Source organism: Pyrus communis, chromosome 15 (assembly GCF_041283825.1).
Source record: "Pyrus communis isolate YQ-2024b chromosome 15, ASM4128382v1, whole genome shotgun sequence".
NCBI lineage: Eukaryota > Viridiplantae > Streptophyta > Magnoliopsida > Rosales > Rosaceae > Pyrus > Pyrus communis.
In genome coordinates this window covers 14,692,495-14,702,577 of record NC_142579.1, presented here as the reverse complement: position 1 = coordinate 14,702,577, position 10,083 = coordinate 14,692,495, and positions in this window count along the sequence as shown.

The following is a 10,083-nucleotide window of genomic DNA, read 5'->3' as shown; positions in this document are numbered from 1 at the left end:
TAATCTATCAAATAAGCCATATATTACACAAGTAACACAAATAAATTTATATTAGTTGTACTAATCAATTACCAAATCAAATAAGCCAAATCAAATGACAATGACTAAATTTATATTAGTTGTACTAATCAATTACCAAATCAAATAAGCCAAATCAAATGACAATGACTAAATTTATATTAGTTGTACTAATCAATTACCAAATCAAATAAGCCAAATCAAATGACAATGACTACACCCTAATTTTAAAATTTATTAAAATTTAGTAACACAAATAAACATATCAAATAAGCCATAACATCTAGATAACTCCCAATTACCATATTACAATAACAAACATCTCAATAGTCTTGATGTTACGAATTTTCAAGCCAATTACAACAACTAAATTGAGTCCCCATCTAAAAGACAATTACAACAACTACCATGTTAACCAATTTTCAAGCCCTTCTTCCTCTCCACTCATCATATATTTCTCTTGCAAGATCATCCCTCCATTGAGTCCATATTTGGCTTGACTCAACGATTTCAATGTAGGCTAATACTTCTGGTAAATCTTCCCCTATAGGTAATTCATCAAATGCAAGCCTTGCATTTTCTTCAGGATCAACTGCCATATACATTCTGATAAAATTATGAAGTAAACTACATGCGGTGATTGATGCGTGAATTATACGCACACAAATTAAACCCTCTTTTCGTCAAATTGTAGTATATGTATAAGTAGGGATCGTTCTAGACCGGGGATTAGGAGGGATTGTTAACCACCTGGATTTGACTCAAAAACGTAAAATAACAATATGAAACACTATACTAGACTCAAAGAATGCAAAGCTAAACTTTAAAACACTAAGACAAACCAAAAGACTCAAAACAACACAAACACACCCAAATCTGCCTAAAAACCACTTTCTGGGCAGATTTGAGCACAAACACAAATTTGGACGAAATTAAGTAATAACTTGACTCAAGAACGTAAAAACACAATATAAAACACTAAACTAACTCAAAGAATGTAAAACTAAACACTTAAAACATTAAAACAAACCAAAAGACTCAAACATCACCCAAAACACTCAAAACTGCCTTAAAATCACTTTCTGGGCAGTTTTGAGCACTTTGGTGAATCTGGACGAAATTGGGAAATAAAATGAATCAAAACACTTAAAAGCACAAACTAAATTGATTTCTAACTAAATTGGACATTAAAGTAAAGGGGGATTTAGATTTATACGAAAATTGAAATAACAAAATAAGTTAATAAACTAAACAGATTGTAAAACGAATTTGATGGAATGGAATGAATGGATGATAGAATGGCTAAGGGGTTCATCTCCATACATGTTATACTTGCATAATAAAATGATTTCCAATTGCATTTCAATAAACTATGATACTCAACACCCCAAGTTAACCGTGATGCACTAATTAACCTTCAAATCTTCCTAACGTTATTGAATTGGATGATGCATGCGACAATTCAAAACATTCCCCACAAGTCCTCAACATGAATGCATAGAAGAGGTACAAGCAAGAATCATTACGCTCTATGAAAATTATAAGTGTTGACGAGGCATTCGTTACTATGGATTGCATGAAACTTATGCCAAGAATTCATTTAACGCGATTGTTTATAAGCAACCTCCACTACTTGTGAATATAAGTTCATAACGATTAGGTGAAACTCACTTATATTCTAGCGTCATATTCATGCATGAAAATTAAGTGTGCACTCTCAATGAACATACATAAATAAGTTATCAATCAAACAGTTAAACGAATTGAATCCACAACTTATGAAACGCAATTAGAAGTATTCAAATCAAAATGCAAGCATAAACATATATTCGAATCACCCCCTAACCAAGGGGGGTTTAGTTCCTCATGGTACAAAACAAAGAGAATCAAAGAAACACCTAAACATTCCAACAACTCAAACTTGAATTGTATGAACGTTTAGGCCCTCTTATCATCCATTCCTCATTCGTACAAAACAAAGAGCATTGAAATTAAACATTGAAATCAAAGAAACACCTAAACATTCCAACAACTCAAACTTGAATTGTATGAACGTTTAGGCACTCTTCTCTTCCTCTTCGTTGTGGCACAAGGTCTAAGGTGAGTTTGATGGTGTGAATGGTTTGGGGAGTGGTGGAGATATGGAAGAGGAGTGGTGGAAATGGAAGGATGGTGTTTGGATTGTAAGGGAGAGCACGGCACAAGGGAGTTTGATGGTCTACATTTCTGCAATGGATGAGTGTTTATGGAAGAGTGTATGAATGAGTATTTATAGGTGAAATGGGGGGAACATGACAGCTAGGTTGCATGTGCACATGTTGGTTGAATGATTATGAGTGCATGTGGCTGAAATAGCATGTGGAATGGCTGGAAATGCAAGGAGAAGGCATGTGCACGGTTTTGGGAGAGAATGGGAGTGCAAGTGGCTGAAATGTTAGAGGAACAAGTGCATGTGGCTGCATTGTGGTGCAATGATGGAGGAACAATCTGAAAATGCAAGGTATGGCTGGAATGATTGTGTTTGTTTGAATGTGCATGTGATTAAATTAAAGGATGCAAAGTAAATAAATAATGAATGCATGTGTTGAATTATGAAGATGCATGTGCAATGAAGTGGAATGACAATCTGAAATGGGATAGGTACCCACGGCAATGATGATTTCTGGTGGTGTTTGGGTGTATGTTTGAATGGTGCATGTGGGTGAAGGTGTGGCTGCATGTTTGAATGATTAAAGGGACATGTGGGGGTGGAAATGATGAATGAAATGCATGTGAATGACAGCTAGATATGTTGATGAATGCATGTGACTTGTTTGTGGTGAGTGATTGCATGTGACTTGTTTGTGGTGAGTGAATGCATGTGCAAAGCTGCAAATGCAATGGAAAAGCTAGAAATTCATGTGGAGTGGCTGCAAGGTGAATGAATAATGAAATGGGAAAGCATGTGCAAGGTTTTGGTGTGAATGATTGAATGTGCATGTGGCTGCAATAGAGGAGGAATCCTTCAATTTCGTCCATCCTCTTGGCTCCAAGCATATGATATCCATTCCAATCTCTAATTTGCTCCAAAATGCTCCAAAAGGCATCCTTTTGCATACTTTGCCCTTAGAACCTGAAAACACACAAAAGAAGCATAAAGGACTAAAATAACTAAAGAAACATAACGTAAATGCACGAGAACAAGCCATTTAAGTCGCATGAATATGCTCCTATCAGTGATCATTCGTCCCTGAATCTTGATTGGATAGTGGGAAGGACTTCGTAAGATAGCCCAACGTCGTTTGAGGAGGCCAAAACATCTCTCAATGACATTCCTAGCACGTGAGTGTTTCATATTAACATATTCTTCATGATTCCTAGGTGCCCGTGAATTGTTTTCCCACTCTTGCAAATGGTATCTAGTGCCTCTATATGGTGCTAGAAAACCCTCACCATTTGTATATCCGGAATCAACCAAATAATATGTACCTATATTAGTTGATAATAAATTTTAGTTGTTGGCCAACAAAGGTAAGGAAAAATACTAGGTGCTTGTTTATCTTACCAGTTGGGACCTTGAGGCCATCAGCTCTAGTAACAGCGTCACCAAGAACTCTCGAATCAGTAGCTGATCCCTCCCAACCGGATAACACATATACGAATTTGAGGTCGTGTGTGCATACGCCTAACACAATAGTTGCTATATGACCCTTCCTTGTTCTATATCTTGGTCTATCGGCATCAGGCACAGTGACCCCTATGTATGTTCCATCTAGCGCTCCTAAGCAACCCTAGACAAAAGAAAAACTTATATTAATTAGCAATTACAAATAATTATGTTATTAATGATTTTACTATGATTATTACCTTAAAGCATTTCCATCTCGATTCCGTGCAATCCTCTGGGATAGGGGTTGGTTTTGCAAACAACACATCTTGCAAACTGAGTAATGCACGCAATACTCTACGGACATATCGACTAATAGTTTCACCAGACTTAAAAAATCTAACTTGCATTGACCTATTTTTATTGTGGTGGGCTAATATGTTAACAAAAGTAGCTACTTGCTCCTCTATTGTAACATGACCATCATCTACCAATCCACCACGAGTTTGTAGTAAATCACATAAAACTGCAAATGCATTCCTATCCATTCGTAGCTCCCACAAACAGTTAGTATCGCTCAATCGCGTGATACGATTTATTTCCTCTTTCCTAACATGAAGTCTAACATATGTCCTCTGCCCTAAACTAGCTATTTCCCGTTGTCTCCTTTGTTGTTGTCTATACCTCAACAATTGTGCATTCATAGTAAAGACTTGTGCCATTATAATCCAAACGTTCAAAAGAACAAAGAATTGAGTCTCATATTCATCCATACCTTCACATGCAAAAAAACAACACATGAATGAGTGGAGTATCAACATACGCTAAATTCATTTTAGATACTTGGACTTGGTAATAATGATAATATAATGTATAATAAAAAGCAAGGCCCAACAAACTATACAACGCAAAATAGTTCACTTGGAGGGTTTGGTTTAGACTAATGAAGTAAGTCATTGAAATTAAAAGGAAGTAATAATATATAATGTTTATGGACGTTGCTTATCTGGGTCATCCTTTGGATTAGGCTTAATCAGCTCCAAGTGATTACTTAGCTGTAAAGCACAACAGTACCATAAAACTAGGAAAAGTAATGCGATAAACAGTCACCAGGCATACATTACAGACAAATCAATCCACAGTTCTCACCATAAAAGTAAAGCATGCCCTATAAAATACAAAAATCCATCACCCCTCTCACATTATCATTCTAACATATATCTTTTTTTTTTTTTTCACTTTTCGAACATTTTTCACTTGAGCATAGTTTTCTAAAATTCTTAATGCTGATGTTAAGCACATGCAGGGCTCTATAACAGAGCAGTGTTGATTTAACAGCCACCAAGGAGATCAATGTCTCAAGGTGCCAGAAATTCAATAGAAGCCAGCCTCATGTCTTATGTTTATCTTGTGTATGTAAATGTGCACCCTACACATGCTAGACACACAAGGTTCAATTCTTTAAAACAAATAAGAACAACGACGGTTCAATAGCATAAGAGAGGGTTTTGTTTATCAAGTGGAAACACTATAAAACGTTAAACCAGAGGTCCGTCTAAAGAAAACTCGAGAGTAAACAATTAAATAAATAGAAAAGTTGCATATGGATGGACAAGCACAAACAGAAAATCCAATACCAAAAGCACCAGAGGAATCTAAAAAAACGCTACTTCCTAGTTCATTCAATAGGAAGAGAGTAATCTTACTAAACTGTTTAGAATGTAACAGAAATTTTGTAGCCCTTCATGGTTAATAGTTTAATTTCCTTCAATATCAAGTAATCCAGCAACAAAACTATCCACTACAATGTCATAGATTCCTAATGCACTTGAAACAATAGACAACCAATCTATTTTACCATTAAATGATTAACGAGAAACAGATCATTGGAAGAATCTGAGACTTGAGACTTCCACTACAATGGCATAGTTCAGATGATTTGAGCATGACATCACGAAACTGTTTTGGCTTTCTAAAGGTTGTCTGAGTGTCAGTTAGAGGATCAATGGTTTGGAAAGCTGCAAACGAGATTGGGCCTGTTTTTCTCCAATTGCTATATTTACAAAAATATAAATCAATACAGCTCTGGAAACAAGATATGTTTGAAAGAAATGTTCACAAAGACAAAAATCATTAGTCATTACAATCCAATTACAGGCATGATTACTTCAAGCTAAAATTGTGGTTTTCAGTTTGATTAGCCATAAACAATTTCAAGAAATAAATATATCAAAACACCTGATACTGCCTATGTAGCCAAGATGCCCTTTATGCTTCTAGGTCAGCTCACCACGGATTGATCCTCGTCCAAGTCTAAAGACATTTGTGTGTTGGGGGGTGGGCGTGTGTTGGAAGGGAGTTGGAATTTTTTGTGTTTACAACCTATTCTACTTATCTATCTCTCCACCCAGTTCTATACCACTTCATTTTTAGCTCAAGCGAGACCCTTCTAATTTTCCATAACTTATACGCCTTTAAATGACATGACTTGTTAATTAAATCCTAAACCAAAAGCCCACGACAATAAGATAAAAGGCATTTGCACATACATAATGGAGCCCTATTCTTTCATTGTTAACAAGAAAAAATCAGAGTTATAACCTAGCAAACACATTTAGGACTTGATATCCAATGATTATACCAAAACTAGAGTATTTGGTCGACTTAGAATCCCAGGAGCACAAAGCAGCCTCTGTCGGTATATGGAAGCCTAATTGAAAATGTTTATATAACAGCATTTATCTTAAACAGGCTGCACTCTGCCATCTCACTTTTGGTAATTATATGTTCAAACACTACTATAAACATCATGCTTGAAAATAAGTCTTGCATAACCGACATCAACCTTTTAATGCTTATAACCGACATCAACTTGAACAGCTAAATCCTGAAATCCACTAAGACCTAAAGGCATTAACAAAACCAGCTCACTCACTTCAAATCAATATCCATACAAATATGATAAAGTCAACAAAACCCAAATTGCTTACCTTTCCTATGAGATAGAAAGGAGAAAGATTTATCTTTCAAGCAAACACCCACAGGAACAATAACCCTGTTGCCCAGAAAGCAAGAAAAGCACCTCAAAGGAGAAAACCTAAATCAGATCAAAGTACCAAAACCCTGATGCCCAAAAATCCCTTTTTTTTTCCCACTTCACAAAATACAAATTACAGATTGATATGTATTTACTTAAGAAACAAAATCAGAACCATACAACTCAACAATCAAGAACACAAAGGCATCCAAGAAACACCAAATTGACCAAACCGACCGTCCAGAAAGACAGATTGAAAGCGGAAACAGAAACCAAAGAAAAAAATGTACCAGACCCAGATGAGAAATCGCAAAAAAAAACTAGTATTTTGCTGCACTCTAGTTGATACAAAATATCAAACACAAACAGAGAACAAATAAAAAACATTTGAACAATCGAAGAAAGAGAGACCGAGAGCTACACGAAAATAGATCGAACCTGGAACGGAGATGCAGAGCTGAAGATGCTACGGAAGAGGATGAGGAGGAAGGTTCGCAGAGCTGCTACACAGAAGATGCAGAGGTGAAGAGGCTACAGGGAAGAAGATGAGGAGGAAAGGGAAGATGCAGAGGGAGGAACACGACGGCTGAGAAGAAGAGGGATAGTTTTTAGGGTTTGTTATATGATTTTTGATGTAAATTTTGAAAAAGACAAGGGGCATTTTTGTCTTAAAATTTTGGAAATTTCTGTCCCACAGACATGGAACAACCCGTTCCAGGGTGGGGGTGTGGAACAAAAAATCATCCAAAAATTGTTCCGTGGAACAGCGCGTTCCACTCATTTTAGGCGCACCAAACGTGGGACGGAACGCCTCGTCCCACTCTGTTCCGTCCCGTCCCGCGTACCAAACGCGACCTAAAGGTACTAATGACTCAATGGTAGGAACTACTCCAAGTTCAGTGGCAAACTTCTTAATCCAAATAGCCCCATGACTAGCATCTAGAGCATCATAGTATTTTGCTTCTATGTTTGAAAGTGCAATGCATATCTACTTATGGCTCCCGCAGCTTGACAACTCCTCCATTCAAAGTGAAGACACATCCCAATGTGGACTTATGCTTTGAAGATCCTAAGTGGTCAAAATCAATGTAACATTTGTCTAGCAATTTCCTTCAACATTTCCTCCATACATTAGCATCATATCCTTAGTTTTTCCCACGTACTTAAGGATTGCCTTTACGACTTTCCTATGCTGACGCCCTGGGTTCGATTAGAACTTGCTTACAATTCCAACGACAAAGCATACGTCTGACCTTGTACATAGCATAACATACATGAGACTCTTTACGACTGACACATACGGAATATGCGCCATCTTATCTTTCTCACTTGGTGTCTTGGGATACATGTCCTTAGTGAGAATAATGTTGGAAATATGCTTTAAAGCTAATCATGAAATAATACTTTACAAACATTTCACATATTAACTATTTCAGTTCAATCTAAAGGCAAAGATTGTTGTTTAAAGTTGTCTCATTAAACCTTATACGTGTTAACAATAAGTCTAATGAATATATGTTACTAAGAGAATGTAATCTAAAGACGTTAGATTCACGATACCTTTCTCATTCATGGACATATCCTAAATGCCCATGATCATAGGATTGCTAATTGGGCTTTGACAATCTGGATAATCGATACATACTATGTCTTATCTCCCGAGAATGACTGATCTTGAGTCAGTGGTGTGAATGACAATAAGATAAGTATATAGGAGCCCAAAAGAGAATGAGTATACTGAACGCGATCAACTAGGACTTCTCATACTCATGTCATATGAGAACTCACTAGTTAATATAATACAAAGTAGTCCTTTGACCTGAGATATCATAGTTGACTTAAGGTTAGGTTCTTAATCAATGTGCGAGGGTGTCAACGACATCTTTGGGTTAAGCTACCTAGTCATGGATGCATTTGAATGTACAATAAGGGATCTCTAACCTTCAAAACATTGAGAGAGAATACTCTATGATATTGATAAAGAATATTTGGCCAGAGCACATAATTATGAAAGTATGCTCAAAATCACATTCAAGGTAACATATAAACATGAGAATCACATTGGATAGTAGATGTTGGACCATAACTTTCTAGGCCTAAACACATGGCACTAAGGGTGGCAAAAAAGACCAGAATACCAATAGCTCATGACTTTCGGACTATTGAACTAGTCAGGATTCTTAGTCAGACCAGACTTAGACATGGTTTTGGGAGGTTTCAGCTGAAGGTGAAGAGGGTTTGTTCGGTACACCTTTGCCAAAGCAAAGCATACCTTTTAGTGCACCTCTGCGGAGGCAAAGCATTAATGTCGGGTACATCCTTTGCCGAAGCAAGGTACCACCATTTGGTAGATTCCAGTTGAAACTGGGTTTACATCGTTTATTACCTCCCAGTCGAATCACTAAGATACTTTTCTCTCACAGGTGTGGTAGTAATCAGAACCGAGAATTTGGAAACTTTCCCTTTATACACTACTACTTTATGAGCAATTTAGAGACATGTAAGGACAAGAAAAAAAAAATTTCTCTAGTTGAAGTTCAATCAAATTCCATAAACTTCAAAATTGTACCTATGCATGGACGCAAAGGTCTCAATTATGTCTTGCTTCGGGCATGTGATCATCTTTTATGATTGGAATGGTCTGCATAAGTGAGTCAAAGAGCCATGGAATCCTTGTCAGTAAGGTACATCTATTTGTAATACTTCAGGCATAAGTCTTCGAATGAAGATCATGACGGATGCTTATTCAGCTCTTTTACACCAGAGTTGGCTACAATGATTTCACAGGTCTTCTAGTCAAGCGGAGTGTCACATTTTGTATTGACATAAAGTAGTTTTTGTTTGAAATGTCCAAATAAGGGAAATCGAACTTTTTACGGTTCGACATTTTGTTGAATAGAGGGGACAAGATTGTGATTGGTGCTTTGGTGTCTCCATAAGCATCCAAGTTAGAACATTCGAGTTCTTAAGACATGGTTTGGTTTAAACGAATTAATTCTGGATAACTTCAGGTCTCTACATGAGTAGTGCGTGTTAAGAAACTTTAGGTTCTATGACACTTTTCCGAAAAACTTCGAATTCGGAATTATGAACTGTAGGTTCATCATACCTGCAAACAACTGAAAAATATGCAACAAATAAATGCATGTAGGTCGCCCTACAACAATAATTCCATGAATTCATAATATTTCGTTATTAAGCTTCGGACCAACAAGAAGTGATGGGTTAAAAGTAATAAAACATACTTTTGCCTCAAAATCAGGCCTTGGAATTTTAGTTGTCCCAAAAATTGAACCAAAAGCCCATGTGGGCTGGAAAAACAAAAAACCGTGAAGCTGAGGCCCAAAGATTAGGCTGGGATTAGGTACAGGTCGAGCTGGGCTGCAGGAGCAGGCCCAACGAAGTGGGCAGGATACTGAAACCCACGTGGAGGGCGATCCTA